This window comes from Eschscholzia californica, unplaced genomic scaffold (assembly GCF_041429995.1).
Source record: "Eschscholzia californica isolate CP2 unplaced genomic scaffold, dmEscCali1.0.p SCAF_2, whole genome shotgun sequence".
NCBI classification, from domain to species: Eukaryota; Viridiplantae; Streptophyta; class Magnoliopsida; order Ranunculales; family Papaveraceae; genus Eschscholzia; species Eschscholzia californica.
In genome coordinates, this window is record NW_028238309.1 from 50,361,686 (window position 1) to 50,380,062 (window position 18,377).

Consider the following 18,377-nt stretch of genomic DNA (forward strand, 5'->3'; position numbering starts at 1 on the left):
TGAATTCTTCTTTTTGTATATTCATCAGGGTGACATTGTTGTCGTCTTCCTCTGAGATTTTTCTGTTCTCTCTGCGAGCTTTCTTCTCCTCTACGATGGTCGTTTTTCTCTCGGTCTTCTCCTTACCTTTTCCGGGCTCCTTACCCATGTTTGAAAGACGCACAAACTCTTCTTGATATTCATATTAGGACCCCATATGTTGTAATTTTGCTAGTGCAACCCCTACATCTTATACGTCGTTCTTCCGAAGCGACCTACAACCGCTTCGACAAACTCTTCCCATGTACGAATATAGTTACCTCGTTTAGCCCCTCGACGCCATTGTAATGCTTTTCCATCCAAGTAACTGATTGCAAACTGAATCTTTTGGTTTGGTGCAGTGTCATAGAACTCAAAATATTGTTCAGCTTGAAAAATCCATCCTTCCACATCTGATTCGTTAAACCGTGTAAAGTATAACATTTCACCTTTAAAATGATCAGCTCTTTGAGACACAATATCTCTATTGTCGACCAATCTTCTCAATGATTGATTTACCGTCATCTCAGCCATCTTCTTTGCCAATTCACCTAATTGCTTCAACATTATTTTTTTTTCGAGTTAGTTGATGTGACACGAAAATGTCACATTTGGAGAGCCTAACTTAGACTAATTAGTCATTTTCGAGTGTTATCAATAATACTAGGTATAACCCGTGCCTCCGGCACGGAAAAATTAACTGGATACATTACAATTTTCAACAAAAAAAAAAAAAAAACTGGATACATTACAAAGTTAGCAAGTACAAAAGTCCCATCAAAACATGGATTTGATGTTTTGCTTGTCGCCAACCTTGAGGAGACCTTATTGGGTTGGTTAAATAACATAGATGTTATATTTCAGACACATCATGGTGGATTGGATTAGTCTTTTTAGTAGTTATACTCTATTCTCTTATTTCGCGGACCTAGTCAATGGAACCCCTTCCTCAAACAACCACCAGTTTTGACACACATTAAAATTCAATGCAATGTTAGAAAAGTCTCAAAAATGAAAGTAAAAGAAAAAATTGGGAGAAGGTTTATAGTCAAACTTCCCCGACTGAAAAAGAATTGAAAATTGTATTGAGTACTCCGCACTTTTTCCTTTACTTTCATTTTTGAGATTTTTTTTTTTGATGAGGCTTCATTTTTTAGACTTATTCCGCACTTCAATAAGGGTAACATAATTGAACTGAAGAGAAAACAATCATATACAATGATAAAAGAAGAAGCTATAACAGGTAAATGGCATCAGACGAATTGGCAAAGAAAAGAAAGAATAAAAATTAAAAGACAGATATCTCACCCGCACGAGAAAAACAATGTTAGATTAAATAGCTTTATTTCAAGTTCGAACTTGTTTTTCACAACATTATTGATGTAATCATTGAATATATTAAAATAGACATCCCAAAGTGTCAAAATAAGACATATCAAACTTGATGATGCTATCCTATGCTAAACTTCTTTTACCTACTCAACCTAAGCTAATTTAGCACATGTAGTATTGAATTTGTTTTGTAATATCAGTTGGTATCTTGACTTACCATTACCTTTAGTGTAGCCCAAAGACTCAAGTACTTCAAAAGCATTCAGGTATATGTTGGTTGAAAACAATTGAACCAAGTGATTATCAATCCACCTACATTACGAAAGTATATGGTAACGAGAGTATAACAATATCCACACCTTTTCTTGTCCGCATTCTCATCGGGCGGAATATAATTTACACATGTATCTCTTGATGGATCTTTGTACTCATCTTATGAATGATGCCTACAAATGAAATAATGTGCTCTTAGATAACAAATAACAACAAAACTATCAACTACAGTAAGCAAAATTTTTTTGGAGAAAACACCTGAAGACTTATAACCATGATTTAGCTCTATTAAACACCCTATTGTCGTGCGCATTACAATAACACTCTTAAGCATGAAATATGTTGGATTCAACTTAATATTATCTATTCATTAGCCACCAACAACAGAAATAGTTCAAGGAAGCAATTGACTGTTATTCAAGAAGCATTGCCCTATCACCAACAACAGTAGCTTTTACAAATAGAGTTATGGCTTACCTCAAAATAAAAAGGCATATGCTTACTTGTTAGCATATTCAATACTTACATATTACGAACATAGTCTTAATCTCTCGCTGTTGTTGCTCCTCTGTTTGATGAGTAATGAAGCAATAGTTATGGAGTTAGCTGTTGTTGCTCCTCCTTTTTAAATCGTTTCACTTTTACCCTTTCTTGTTTTCTACAAATTGATTTAGCAAAAAAGAATTGTAAGAAGCAAAGTGTTTACCTTGCAGAATTGTATGAACAAACCCTAGAGATTTGAAACAAGACAACAATTAGAAACAAAAAAGAAGCAAAGTATATTTACCTTCCACAAGCCAACAGGAATGGCGAGAGACTCTTGAGATTTGAAACCAATAAGACCTGAATAACCTTCGATTACTATAGCAGAACTTCATGACAAATTCAATTTAAAAACCGAAATATGGTAACGGATCCAATCCAATCGTTGGAATATGGAGGCAAAGAAGGGGGAACAATGTAACTGGTTTACCTTGTAGAATTGTATAAACAAACCCTTGTTTAGACAACAATTAGAAACAAAATAGGAAATCAAAGTATATACAAGAAGAGCAAGGAAAGTGAAATTATAACATTCAATTAGGGGTTTCTTACCTTTTACTGGAGTTTCATTTCCTGAAACAACCAAAAAATCTGATTAAGCTAGTAATGGAGTTTTCTTACCTGATTAAGTTGTTCCGTCCTTCAATTGTTTCCTGAAAATCTAGAAAAATGGAACTGTAACCTCTGATTAATGTATTCTCCATTACAAATCATAGGCAAGCAAAGCACAAGAAGAAGATTGTAACAATTGATGTTTTACTGTTCTTGAAAGATATTTATTGTTTCCATAATGAATTATTAGGGGAGAAGATGAAATATGTGAGAATTGAGATGTAGGGAGTTATGGTAAGGAGGAGGAAGAGAGGACGAAGAGATATAAACGGCAAGGGGGACGAAATTGAAACTCCTGAAATTCAAACATAGAGAAAGCTTAAATTTAACCTAACAATCATAAAGAACAAAATTTCCTACTGTAATAAGTTACGAAGAACATAATTTCCTATTTCCTATTGTAAAACCTAGAGAGGGAAAGAGAGATAGTAGTAAGACCTGAATAAATTAGGGTTTGAATTACCAAACTTCCTCAGAGATCTGAAGAATAAATTAGAGTTTCAATTACGAAACTTCCTCAGAGATCTGAATAAATTAGGGTTTTTCTATCAATCAATCTACCTGGCTAATAATCCGACATTATTGAAGATTGAAAATTGGAGAAAAAATTGGGGAAAGAATATTTATGAAAGATTGTTTACAGAAGAGAGGAAAGGTCCGGTCGCCATTATTATCGATTCAGCTATCGATTTCAGTGAGAGAAAACTTGAATAGGAGAGATTTTGAAGCAGGATTCATGATGGATTTGTAGTTTGTAACGTCCCAAGAAGGCACGATTTGTTATTGAAGGTTTTAAAGCCATAAATTTTGTAACCTCCCACCAGGCATGACAGAGATACTAACTCACTCGTTTCTTTTACAGGGATAACGCGCGAAGGAAGATAAGGCGCGTAAGAACCCAGATCGTAGGTTTTATTAACTTTCCCTCATTTGGTGGGTGATTAAATTAGGGTGGGTAACTATTCTGAGGGTGTAGATCTTATCAAAAAGGCAACGGACGACCGGATTTGTCTTTCGACTTGTCCCAGTCAGCACAAAACATTGTGTTTTGTTATATAGATTTTATGTGTTTTTCATGTTAGGTACTTATTTTTGAGTTAAGCGTGTAAACCGGAATAAAGGGAACGAATTGTCACTATCATTTCATGTGCCGAAAACGAGAGAAAAAGATTTCAAGCAAATCATATGACAAGAGGAGTCAAAGACGAGTCTAACGATGAAAACGGAAGTCAAAGACGAGTCTAACGATGAAAACGGAAGTCAATTCCGAGTTCGGATGGGGATGTTGTGGAAGAAAGAAGTCGAGGTTCGGTCTTAAAACAAAGATTCTATGAAGGCACCCCCCTTGATTTCCAAGTGAAGATTAAAGCCCAAGTCTAAAACCCAAGCCCAAAGAAGATGAAAGAAGGAAGAGATTTTGGAGGCACCCTCTTTATGGACTCAAGTTTGAGTCAAAGTCAAGTCTTGACTAAGTCAAGGGTTTTGACTCAAGTTAGAGTAAGGGGTCAAAGGGTGACTATTGATCATCTTCAAGCTTGGAAAGGAGGAAAGAAAGGAGAGAGAGAAAGAGGCAAGAGGCTAGGGTTTTTGTTCTTGGAGTTTAAGAGCTTGAGAGAGACAACAAGAGAGGAAGGAGAAGGAGGTGCCGGCCAAGCTCGGCCGGCCATCACTAAGGCCGGCCAAAGCTTGGCCGGCTCGGGCTGGAGCTGTAGCACGGCAGGAGCATGAGCAAGCCGGCACGGGAAGCTTCCACGGGACCAGCAGCAGACCGGTAGCAACAGCACACAGCAGCAACTATGAAGGACGCGTCCACGGGATGAGCAGCTCGGGATCCGGCACTAGGGACGCATCTGCAGCTCGGGACGCCTTCACGGACGCGACTGCAAGCATGGGATGCACGGACGGGACGCGGCTGCGGGCACGGGAAGCTTCCATGGGAGCTGCTGGCCGGAATTTTTCTTTCTTGGCCGGAAGTTCTTTTTGCCGGATTTCTAGGGTTTCCGGCCACTTTCTTGGCCGGAAACCTTAGGGCTTTTACTCCCCATCATCTTGGCTACCTTCCCACATGGTTTGATTTGATTTTGGGTTACAAATTTCTAGAGAGAGAAAGCTAGGGTTAGCTTTAATGGAGGTTGTGTTCTAAATGGAGAAGATGATGGTGGTCGCTATGGGGAACCCAGAATTTGCTAAGGGGAGATCGGCTGCACCTTAAAGACTCATATTTTCCGACGATCTTAGCCTCGAACCACATCGAAAAAGGGGGATTCTCTCACCATTTCCTTTCCATTTCTTATTCAATCACCATGTTTAGCTAACTTTAGTTTGTCGATTATATGAGATGAAATGTGATGAATTCGTGACTATGTTTAATATGATTTGATGTTTTGATTATAAATTGATGTTCATTTATTTCGATTATCGTTTTGATCGTATTTTCATGTGTCTTGTCAAGCACTTCGCATAGTTAATAGACGAAACGAAGTATTCGATATCGATCGTAGTCTAAGTCATAATTTCATGTGTCTTGTCATGCACTTCACATAGTTAGGCGACTAGACGACACTTTCGATGACTCGGGATTAACCGATTTAGACGTTTGTTTGACTAAGTATGATCTCCGGATATACGTAGTACTTAGAGACATCTACTTTAGGAGTCGAATATCGATTGTACCTCGACACATTAAATCGGACTACACATAGTCGAAGGTTTATCATTATGGATTCCCGGACTTCGACACCTCTCTCACTTATTTGTTGCCCGAATCGAGTCTTACCGCCTCCCGGCTCTTGTTCCTCCGATACTTCTCTCGAATCTCTCTCGCCCGTTTACTTTTATTGTTTAGTCTAGTTTCATTTGTTATCTTGTTTTGTTACTCATTCATTATAAAACCCTCATTTATCTTTGTTTCATTTCCTATTTAGTCTAAGTTAGCTTTTAATATCTAGACCGAGGGATAAGACCCTTCGATATCCAAGCTACCTTCCTATCCTTGGATCGATCCCGGCTTTGCCGGATTACTACTTGATACCTCCGCTTGGGTGTGCAACCTTTTCGGGTGCATCATTTGTATCACAAACGAGGTTCTCTAACGAAGACAAAAGTAATGCGAAAGCGAATGATAGAAGTGTGCTCTGATACCAATTGATAAGAACCCAAGTCCTTCTCTAGGCCGAGCAAGGATAAACGTAATACTAATAGAAAATTTTATTAATAACTTCAAGATTCATCTCCCTAACTACTATGAACTCAGCCATATATATAGGCTATAACCAGACAAATTAGACTAACTAGGACTCCTAATTAGACTTCAGCTAGGATTCAATATTTAGAAATATAGAAACTCCAAAATTACTTATAAACTCTAAAACATAGAAACTCTTAATATTAAATAACTATAAAATATCTTTCAAAATATAGAAACTCCTAATTTAAATATAGAGAATATCTTTCTCTATCACACAAACTCTGAATGACATTGGAACGAGGAAATATGACCAGACAAGGAAATGTGAGAAAGATGTAGCATTGTAATAGCAGGTACACGAGGTAGTGGGTCGTTAAAATGGTTGGAACTCAAGATAACAAACAAGGAACTCAAGAAATAACTTGTTTTGAAGAACTTTGGCAATTCTCTAGTGAGTCGATTGTGGCCTAGATTTAAATTGTCCATTCGTGAAGACATGACCCAGAACCAAGTAGGAACTGTGCCTATAATTCTTGTGTTAGATAAATTAATATCCTTCAATTTGTTTTATGTTTTTAATCATTGGGAAATCGAGATCTACGTGACAATTTCTGTAAATTAATTGTTCTAGTTGAAGAGGAGGCTTCCTAGCATAGCTCAACTTAAAATCAACTGAATCAATATCTAACACCTTTTTCTTTTGAATAATTTGGTTAATTTGAAAAGGGAGAGGGAAATACAAAGAGCCTAAGAGGCAAAAGACAAAGAAAAAGGAAGCACTAAAACAACATTAAAGAGAAAAATAAAAGCTTCCCAACAATGCACCATACTAACAAAAGAGATGGTCATTGCCCAGCCCATCTTTCTACTCCAATGATAAATAAGGCATTTAGCTGAGAATAAGATCTTGTTGGCCGAAGGAGCTTTCTCTCGAAAGATGGCGTCGTTTCTACAAGACCAAATTGCCCAGACCATGGCCTTTGGAATCAAGCTAAGAATGGCCTTCTTCATGGGGCTGCCTTCAGCCCCTTCCACACCAAAAGGAGAACCTCGACCGTGTTCGGAAAGACCCAATAAATATGCATGCTCTTAATGAACTTAATCCAAGCCTCGTAGGAGACTATACAAAAGATGAACAGATGGGAGGCTGATTCTTCTGAGGCGCCACAAAGAGGACTTTTCTGAGAACAGTAGCCCAAAGGAAAAGACTCACTCTCAAAGGGATATCATTCTTCCAAATAAGAACAAAAACGATGGAAGGAATGGTGATGTCCTGATGTAAAAGGGAGTATGTGGCCTTAACTGGTAAATCTGAAAAATGAGGGGAAATCCAAGCTCTAGAGTCGTCCTGCTCTGAGATAACTATCTGGTTAAGGGAATCCAATAGATCGTTCGCATCACCTAGCTCCCAATCATACAACTGCCTTCTCAATTCCATGATCCAAGACCTAATTGAAGACTCAAAGAACTCGTGCATTGAACAGTCCTTAGAAGTCGAGAGGTTGAAAATGGAGGGGTAGCAATCCTTAAGGGGGAATCCTTAAACGAAATGTCATACCAAAATCTGGTATACTTACCATTCCCAACCTTAATCTTTGTCAGGGCATTGAAGTTACTCCATCTGTTAAAAATCCCTTTCCATAACGAGGTACCATAAGACCCTTTTGGACTTCTAGAAATCCACTCGAATTCAGCTTCGCCATATTTATCAACTATAATCTTCCTCCATAAGTGATCTTTCTCTAGACCGAACCTCCACAGCCACTTAGATAACAAAGCATCATTCATGATTCTCAAACTCTTAATCCTTAAACCCCCTTGAAGAATCGGTCTACACACCCATTCCCAATCCACCCAATGAATTCTCTTGGAATTATTATCATTGTCTCAAAAGAAGTCCTTAAATTTCTTCTCCACCACACTAATAACAAACACAAACATAGAGGATAAGGAGAGAAAGTAAATAGGGAGAGCAGAGAGGTCCGCTTTAACAAGAGTAAGTTTACCTCCTCGCGATAAAAGCCTAGCCTTCCACGAACACAGTCTCTTGGATATTTTCCCCACAACCGGGTCCGACAAATGTTTCGATCAATATCCATGGCCCAGGGGGAGACCCAAATAGGAGGTAGGGAGAGAGGATTTGTCACATCCAAAGGAAGAAGCCAATATCTAACACTTTTAGTCTTTGAAGATTGGCGAAGTTGGCTTCAGTTACAACGGCCCTGTAATTCATTATAAGAGACTACTAATGTTTCTAAATTTGAGAGATGCCCTATTGTTTCCGGCAACGAGCCATTCAATTCATTTTTTTGAAAGTTTAAATCCCTTAATAATGATAATCTTCCTAAGGAGGAGGGAATTGAACCAGAAAATGAGTTATCCCAGAGAAAGAGCTTTTCAAGTTTCTGTAATTTCCCCAATTGCTCAGACAAAGGGCCAGAAAGGTAGTTCGAGTTAAACTCAAGTGCTTTAAACTACTGATGATAAATCCAGATAAAATTACTAAATCTAGATCCATTAAGATCGCAATCTGACAAGTCTAATACTTGCCTGTTACACAAATTTCCTGATGTACTAGGTATCTGTATCTCCCCTTCAAAGTTGTTAACACCTAATTGCAATCTCTTGAGTGAAGTCATATAACCAATATCTTTCAAAATCGTTCAGTGGAAATTATTAATAGTTGTTAGAAGTGACTTGAATATGGATTGGTATGAAACCCGGTTTACGATCCTCCGACCCGCTTGTCTCGGCACCAAATTTTAGACCCGTTAGCAGAGCTGATTACTGAGACAGGGTTGGTATGCGAAGCAGGGCTCCGAGGCATAGCTGGACTCCGAGACAGAGCTGGAATGCGAAGTTAGGCTTATGTCGGTTATTAGTGTTAGCGTATCCGTGTAATGTCGGTTGTAGAGAGAGAGTCGGTGAGGCGGTGGGATTAGGGTTTAGTGGCTATATAAACTAAACCCTAAGAAAATATCAGTAGCACAATCTCACGAAATCTCTTGTGTAACTTATTTGCTTATCATACACTGGAAATCATCGCGCCGTTGTCGTCGTGGAGTAGGTCTCACCAACCGAACCACGTAAATCTCTGTGTTTTGTTCTTGATTGTTCTTTACTATTCCTATTGCTTCTGCTTGATTACTCGTATTGATCACATTAAACCCCGATTGGCATAACAATAATTAGATCGAGTTCAACAACATTTCTTATTTTGGGACTATAAAACACTCATGTCCAATTGCAACACTTTACCATCCCAACTAGATTACATATTCTTGTCATAATATAAATTTCCATTTTCATCTAAATCTGAACTATTTTGATACTTTAAAGTTTCTCTGAATGACAGCACAAATGATGAATAAACTGATTTTTATCATGACAAGAATATCAAAACACTCGTGTCCAATTGCAAACTTAAAATCATAAGTTGAAAACCTTGTCATATAGGAAGTTAATAAGGGGGGTCAAATTAATATATGGAAAGACATTTGGATCCCTTGTATTAATAGTCCAATTCACAATAGTAATAACTCTAATCTTGTCACTGTTTCGCAACTTATCACCAACAATCAATGGAAGGATACTATCCTCAACCAAAACTTTGATTCAACCACTAGCAATCTCATTAAATCTATCACCCTCCAAAGTGGAGGCTCAGACCAAATGAAATGGACCCTTACTCTATCTGATATTTTCTCTGTCGAATCCATGTATCAACATCTTAGTAGTAATAATACTCCTCAGTCCTCCCCAACGATCAACTGGAACTTCATTTGGTCTATTCCCACAATATCACGAATTCAACTTTTTGTTTGGAAAATTTGCTTATAATCTCTACCGGACCATGAGCGTATCGGTAAGTATATTAGAAACAATTACACTTGTCCAACTTGTATAGAAATCGAAACTATTGAGCATGCACTACTATACTGTCGACTAGCTAAAAGTATATGCTTTCATTTTAACATTTTACCGACCAACATTCCTTCAGTCACAAAATGGATTTTATCTTGGCAGAACCTGGATCAAAACAGTTACACATCCAATATATACATTTTGCTACAACCCTCTGACATATAAGGAAAACCAGATGCTACCACTGCTTCCAACATACAATTAATACTACTAATGCTGTCATAAAAATGAAAATGGCATTCCCTAAAATTAGAAAGATTCAAGCAAATCCATCTACTGCGAGTTTAGCAAAATGCCAACCTCCCACTATACCTTTTATATAAATTAATGTCGATGCATCTTTTATAAATATTGATACAATTATAGAAATCAGTCTAATTGTCCACAACTCTCAATCTAAATTTATGGAAGCTAAAGTCAATACAGCTCGTGCAAGAAACAACGAAGAGAGTGAAGCCATCCCGATTCTTTAAGGCCTCGTGTGAGCTGAGGAAATTAGTTATAAATCGGTAATAGTGGAAAGTGACAACATAAACCTAATACAACATCTGAAACATCCTAGACACAAAATTCAATGGTAGTCGATGATTCACATCAGGAAAATCAAGGAAATCAAAAATAGACTTGACATCGTTAAATTCAACCACATCGAGCGCAATATCAACATTCAAGCAGACAAGCTTGCAAAATGGTCTCGAAGGAAAAATAGATCGAAGACGTGGAACAATGCTCCTTATTTTCTGGTCAATATGTATTGTAATAGTACTCTTGTGAATTAATAATATTTAATATTCCAACAAAAAAAATATGAGTACTCTTTATTAGCTGTATTTAATTTGGTTAACGACGACAACCTAGTGGCATTTGATAAATCTGCACAATATTGAAATTAAAATATCAAGATGCAATTCAATAGTATTTTGATGGGACTCAAATTAGTGCATTCCGAAGAGTAAACCGTGTTTCATGTTCTTGTTGAAAAAAAAATTCATTGCATGGAACTTTGAGTAACGAACAAATCAAAGGTCATATATTTTTCTTTTCTAGATCAAGTTTACATGTTATCTAATGAACTTCCATTATCTTGATTATTAGAATAAGGTGTAAAGAAGTGTCAAAGACAGAAGGTGCTGATAGACAAATGAGTATTGAATTTAGTTTTAGAAATCAGTTTCAAAGTTAGTTATGAAATCTGTTCCTTAATTAACTTTGTAACAACGTTAACTAACTTTGTAACAACCTTTAACATTTAACAAACTCTAGTTAGTGGTTTCGCTCTTGTAACAGACTTTTCTTGTCTATAAACAGATTGTAACTCTACAAATAAAGTTGGGTTCTCATTATTCAATAAAGTTCGATTTCTCTATATCTCTCTATTTATCTCTCCAAAGATCTCTGTTATTAGGTCCAGTGACAGAAAATAACTTGAAATAACTTCTACTTTAATTCTAACGGCAGCATCTTTTTCTTCTTCAATTACAGATTTGTATCCAACTGGTTCAATCACAAATATAACAAATTACATATCAGAAAAGCTCGATGAGTCAAACTATTTGATCTGGAAGGATCAAATTGAAACCATCTTACTGAGTAATGACTTGATTGGTTATTTAGATAGCTGAATAAGATCTCCGACACAGATGGTTGTAATCCAGAGTATTTAGCTTGGAGGAAGTCAGACAGTTTTGTTGGATCATTCCTTAAATTAACATTCAGCCATTCCATATCTTCAGATGTTCTCAGTCTATCTACAGCAAGAGAAATTGGAGGTTCGAGTTACTACTCTAAGAGAACAAATTCAACATATAAAGAAAGGAAATTCATCCATTTCTGAATACCTTAGAAAGATTAAATCTGTCCAGACTCACTAACAGCTGTAAATGATCGAATAAGTGACAAAGAATTATGTTGAATTCTCTTAAAAAGACTTGGAAGAGAATATAATCCGTTCATTATAGCAATTCATCAAAGAGAGAATTTAATTACTTTCTCTGAACTTTGAACAAGGCTGATTCATCATGAAGAACGGTGAAGGAGTCAAGATGGATCAGAAGACACAAATCCTGCTTATTATGTGAAGAAGGTACCTCAAAGACATGGAGGATCTTATGTCAGATCTCAAAATCATGACAGTTCCTCATCTCAGCAACAATCTTATGGTAATTCTTCAACTCAAATGAGAAATTATCAAAATAGATTATCTAAATCATCTTCATTGCAATTGGTTTCAATTTTACTAGCATTCCTTGTAGGAGATGTCGAAGGTGGGGACATGGAAAATAGACGTAGTTTTTGTTATTCTCAATCAGATGAAAATAATAATCTGAACAGGAATCAGACCTATATCAATAACAATTCTCAGAAGATGCTTATGAAATGGATCTTGACATGAATTCAGAATATTTCGAGTATGAAGTTTCTCATATGGCTTTTTTAGTTAATGAACAAGTGCTAGAAGAAGCTAATGATGTAAATATCAACTCAAAAGTTGAAACAACTTCAAAAGTATGGCTTGCAGATACTGGTACATCATGTCATAATGCTTCATTAATGCCACAAAGTATGAAGGTAATGCTTCAGTAATGATGTAATTAAGCATAGGGAATTCAACTCTCATAACAGCTACTCCTAATTTCAAGTTACAAAATGTATTGTTTGTTCCTGAACTGAAGAGAAATCTTCTAGCTATCTCCAGGTTCACAAAGGATAATCACTTCATTTTTAAGTTCTCTCCTATAGGATATGAAATCAGGGATCTATGGACAACTGAAATTCTAAACAAAGGACCAGCCTCAAACAATTTATATCCTATAACTTTCCAAGTCGAAGAGAACATTACTCAGGAAGCATACTTAGCTCATTGTGAATTATGTCTTGCTCTTTGGCATAACTCTAGTGTAAGAGGAAGTTGCCAAAAAAATAAGAGGCGGTTTAACATGGCTGTAGGCGGTTTGGAAATCAAGATGAGGCGGTTTGTGAAATCCAAATTGAGAATGGCGGTTTTTCAATTTGGCAAGTTTCAAATTGGTTGGTTTCTAAATTTCTAAATTGACACTAAGTTAACCGGCTTATATTATATATAAATAGGGGTTGAATGCTTTGTAATAAACACACCAACACAAGCAATAACAACTCTTCTTTAGAGAGCTAGAGAGAGTGCAAGAGTGAGAGAAATTTTTCATAGTTTTTTGAGCGGTGTTAAATTTCTCGGTCGTCGAAGATTTAGTATAGAAGGATAATTTCTATATGGTACCATCTTGGGACGAACTTGCGGGTTGTGTGAGTCGTCTTCATCTATCCTTCAATAAAGATTTCTTGTTCGCCCGAGGACGTAGGCTTTAAAGCCGAACCTCGTTAAATTCTGTTCGCATATTTGATTTTGACTTAGCTTTACGATTAATCTTCATAATCGGATCAATTTCTAGGATAGGTTCGATAGCTTCCGCGACTTTTAGTTCTAACAATTGGTACCAGAGCCTTGTTGAGATTGAACGAAGAAGAAGATGGGATCGAGAAGTGGTACGGTCAAAGCAGGGAAATATGAGATAGAGAAGTTCAATGGGAAAAATGATTTTTCTTATTGGCGGATGCAGATGAAGAATCTGTTAATCTCGCAGAAATTACACAAGACGTTGACGGGAAAGAAACCAGGAGATATGTCAGATGAGGATTGGGAAGAGTTAGATCTCGAAGCACGGGCTACCATTATGTTGTGTCTTGAGAGGGACGTGGCGTTCCTAGTAGACAAGAAACAACGGCGGCGGGTGTGTGGTTAAAACTAAAAAGCAGTTTCATGACGAAAACTTTAACGAATCGGGTCTACTTAAAATCCAAATTATTCACATGTAGAATGGAAGAGGGTTCTTCTATTCAGGAATATGTGAATAGGTTTGACAGAATTATCTCAGATTTGAAGGATATTGATGTTAAGGTTGAGGATGAGGACTAAGCCCTCATATTGTTACTTTCATTGCCTAAATCCTATGAGAACCTTGTTCAAACTTTGATGCTTGTTGGTGATAGTCTAAGCATGGAAGAGACGAGAAATTCGCTATTAGCGGATGACCTTCGTAAGGTTGCTACTAGCAGTATGGCGTCGGGAGGAGTAGACAAAGAACAAGCACAAGGGTTGTTTGTAACGAGGGGGAGGAGTAATGAAAGGGGAAAGGGAAAGGGCGGGAAATCTAGATCCAAATCTAGAGGCTCTTTCAAGAAAACGTGCTTTAGTCGTGGTGAGCTAGGCCACTTTAAAGCGGCTTGTCCAAAAAGAAAGTTGAAGCAAAAGAACGAAGGCTACAAGGAGAAACAAGAGATGCAAGAGGCGGGATATGTGTCAGAAGAGGCGGACGAATGTTTCTCGGTGACAGAGGTGTCTGAGAAGATCTTCGATAAGTGGATGCTTGATTCAGGGGCGTCACACCATATGTGCCCAAATAGGGAGTGGTTTACTACCTATAGGAGTATAGATGGTGGTACAGTTATACTGGGTGATGATAGTATATGTAAAACTGTGGGACTCGGAACAATACGGATCAAGATGCACGATGGAGTGGTGAGAACATTGACGGACGTAAGACACATACCCGATTTGCGGAAAAATCTAATTTCCCTTGGTGTGTTGGAGCGGAACGGCTGTAAGATAATTATAGAGAATGGCTCCATAAAAGTCGTTAAGGGTTCTTTGGTGGTAATGAGAGGTACTCGTTACGGTAATTTATACAAACTTTTGGGGACAACAATTACGGGAGATGTAGCAGTAGGAATCAGTGGAAGGGATCCAACGGCTAGTACGAGGCTTTGGCATATGCGCCTTGGGCATATGTCAGAAAAGGGTCTATCTTTGATGTGCGGGAAAGGCTTATTGAAGGACATGAAGAAGCCTTGCATGGAGTTTTGTGAGCATTGTGTGTTCGGGAAGGCACACAGGGTGACGTTCTCTACAAGCAAGCACAGGAGCAAAGAGGTGTTAGACTACGTACACACCGATGTCTGGGGACCGGCAAAGTTACCTTCCAAGGGTGGTTCCAGGTATTTTGTTACATTCGTTGATGATCATTCGAGATTTGTCTGGCTTTATTTTCTGAAGCATAAGAATGAGGTATTCAACACATTCCTGGTGTGGAAAGCAATGGTTGAGAACAAAACTGGTCGAAAGCTGAAGACGTTAAGGTCGGATAATGGGACCGAGTACACGGATGGGGCATTCAAGGAGTTTTGTAATCAGGAAGGCATTGTGAGGCATTGGACAGTAGTAAACACACCTCAACAGAATGGAGTCGCAGAGAGATTGAACCGTACACTACTTGAGAAGGCTAGATGTATGCGCTCCAATTCGGGATTAGGCGTAGAATGGTGGGCAGAATCTGTTGCTACAGCTTGTTATATTGTGAACAGGTCTCCACATTCTTCTTTAGATGGCGGCATACCTTACGAGGTGTGGTCAGGTGAACATGCAGATTACGAGAGACTTAAGGTTTTCGGTTGTACGGCCTATTACCATGTTAAAGGTAACAAACTTGACAATAGAGCAAAGAAGGCAATTTTCTTAGGATATGCTACAGGAGTCAAGGGTTATCGGCTATGGTGTACGGAAGACAAGAAGTTTGTAATCAGCAGAGATGTGGTGTTTGATGAGTCATCTATTGTAGCTATGGCGAAAGCTACGGTGCCTAGTTGTGGTGATGTTGGGTCTACTAAAGCTCAAGTAGTGGAAGTAGAAGCCGAAGACCAACGGGTTTCTAGGAATCATGATCAGGTGGAGCATCAGGATAATACTCAGGATGAGGAAATTGATGAACCCGATCATGAGGAGGTTCAAGGGGAAGGTACACAAGTTTTACAATAACAACAGCAGGATGTTTCGGTACACACTGAGCCGAAACGGTTATATAAGCCGGTACAGAGGTTAGGGTCAGACAAACCTCTTAGGCATTATGGGCAGGCAAATCTTGTTGAATATGCACTCTCGGTGGAAGACGACGAGCCGGTCACCTTCAAACAAGCTATCACCGCGGCGGAAAGAGAGAGTTGGTTGGTTGCTATGCAAGAAGAGATGGAGTCTCTTCACAAGAACCAGACATGGGAGGTTGTCCCATTGCCCGAAGGTAAGTCTGTTATTGGTTGTAAATGGGTGTACAAGAAGAAAGAGATTCTTCCGAGATCAAGGGTACAAGGTATAAGGCAAGACTAGTGGCCAAGGGTTATGCACAGAAAGAAGGGGTCGACTACAATGAGATTTTCTCACCAGTCGTGAAACATACTTCTATTCGGGTGCTATTGAGTATTGTTGCTCACAGTGATCTTGAGCTGGAACAACTCGATGTTAAAACCGCCTTCTTGCACGGTGATTTGGAAGAAGAAATTTATATGGCTCAACCTGAGGGATACAAGGTTGAGGGTAAAGAAAATCAAGTATGTCGTTTGAGGAAGTCTCTTTACGGATTGAAACAATCCCCTCGCCAATGGTACAAACGATTTGATTTTTTCATGCTAAAGCATGGTTTTCGCAGAAGTGACTATGATTGTTGTGTATACATCAAGAAGCTTCGCGAAGGTGACTTTATTTATCTCCTTTTGTATGTGGATGACATGCTTATTGCTTCTCGAAGCATGGTGGAGATAGATAAGTTGAAATCTCAACTCAGTCAAGAGTTTGAGATGAAAGACATGGGCGCTGCAAAGAAGATACTGGGAATGGAGATTAAGAGAGAGCGGTCAAGTAAGAAACTGTACTTGAATCAGAAAGGTTACATCGAACAGGTAGTTTCTCGATTCGGGATGCAGAATGCGAAGGCGGTGTCAACACCTTTGGCACCACACTTCAGGCTCTCGGGAAAACAATCTCCCACTACTACGGTGGAGAAGGATCATATGGATCGTGTACCGTATGCTAGTGCAGTTGGCAGTTTGATGTACGCTATGGTGTGTACTCGTCCAGATATTTCACAGGCGGTCAGTGTGGTTAGCAGGTTTATGGCAAACCCGGGGAAGACACATTGGGAAGCTGTGAAGTGGGTCTTGAGGTACTTGAAGGGTACCGTTGATACGGGTTTGTGCTTTGGTGGAGACACATGTCAGGTAAGCGGTTATGTTGACTCGGACTATGCTGGCGATCTAGATAGAAGACGATCTTCTACTGGTTATGTATTTAGGGTACATGGTGCTCCAGTTAGTTGGCGATCGATGTTACAATCTACAGTTGCGTTATCTACTACGGAGGCCGAGTATATGGCTATGGCCGAGGGTGTGAAGGAAGCATTGTGGTTGTGGGGTCTTCTGGATGATCTAGGGATTAAGCAAGAGTGCGTGGATGTATGGTGTGATAGTCAAAGTGCGATCCACTTGGCGAAGAATCAGGTTCACCATGCTCGCACTAAGCATATCGATGTCAGGTATCACTTTGTACGAGATGTCATAGAGGAAGGTGATGTTTCTCTCATGAAGGTACACACAGATGAGAATCCCGCGGACATGTTGACTAAAGTGGTGACGTGTAGCAAGTTTCAGCATTGTCTGGAATTGCTGCAAATTGGCTCGTGTTAAGTTGCCTGAAAGGGCGTAATGGCGACAAGGTAATCTTTATGTGAAGGGTCGGTAGAACTACGGTAGGCTTGATCCTGTAAAAGGGTACGTAGGCAGTCATGGTCATATGACGCAGTCGGATGAAGTTATAAGGAGATATATCTTACAAGGAGTATCCTAGTGTTCGTCCAAAATTTGAAGAGTATCAAATTGTGTACGAGGTGGAGAATTGTAAGAGGAAGTTGCCAAAAAAATAAGAGGCGGTTTAACATGGCTGTAGGCGGTTTGGAAATCAAGATGAGGCGGTTTGTGAAATCCAAATTGAGAATGGCGGTTTTTCAATTTGGCAAGTTTCAAATTGGTTGGTTTCTAAATTTCTAAATTGACACTAAGTTAACCGGCTTATATTATATATAAATAGGGATTGAATGCTTTGTAATAAACACACCAACACAAGCAACAACAACTCTTCTTTAGAGAGCTAGAGAGAGTGCAAGAGTGAGAGAAATTTTTCATAGTTTTTTGAGCGGTGTTAAATTTCTCGGTCGTCGAAGATTTAGTATAGAAGGTTAATTTCTATATGGTACCATCTTGGGACGAACTTGCGGGTTGTGTGAGTCGTCTTCATCTATCCTTCAATAAAGATTTCTTGTTCGCCCGAGGACGTAGGCTTTAAAGCCGAACCTCGTTAAATTCTGTTCGCATATTTGATTTTGACTTAGCTTTACGATTAATCTTCATAATCGGATCAATTTCTAGGATAGGTTCGATAGCTTCCGCGACTTTTAGTTCTAACATCTAGAAATAAAGTTGAGTTCTCATTATTCAATAAAGCTCGATTTCTCTATATCTCTCTAGTATTTATATAGCACATAATGTATGATATTTTATCCATGGTGCCCCCTACTACAATGTAGTGTTATCTTTTTGTACCACATTCATTTTGCATCTTTGAATATACCCGAAG

The 18,377-nt window shown here is 38.6% G+C and overlaps 1 long non-coding RNA gene across 1 annotated transcript; it reads right to left on the reverse strand.

Annotated features, from left to right (window-relative positions):
• Positions 1-1,345: 1,345 nt before the first annotated feature.
• Positions 1,346-3,644, reverse strand: LOC147558730 (uncharacterized). Its single transcript, XR_015233528.1, has 5 exons — positions 3,217-3,644; positions 2,788-3,073; positions 2,411-2,596; positions 2,150-2,281; positions 1,346-1,796 (listed from the first exon to the last, which is right to left on the reverse strand). It is a non-coding gene; the product is annotated as an uncharacterized LOC147558730 (long non-coding RNA).
• Between the last annotated feature and the right edge of the window lie 14,733 nt (positions 3,645-18,377).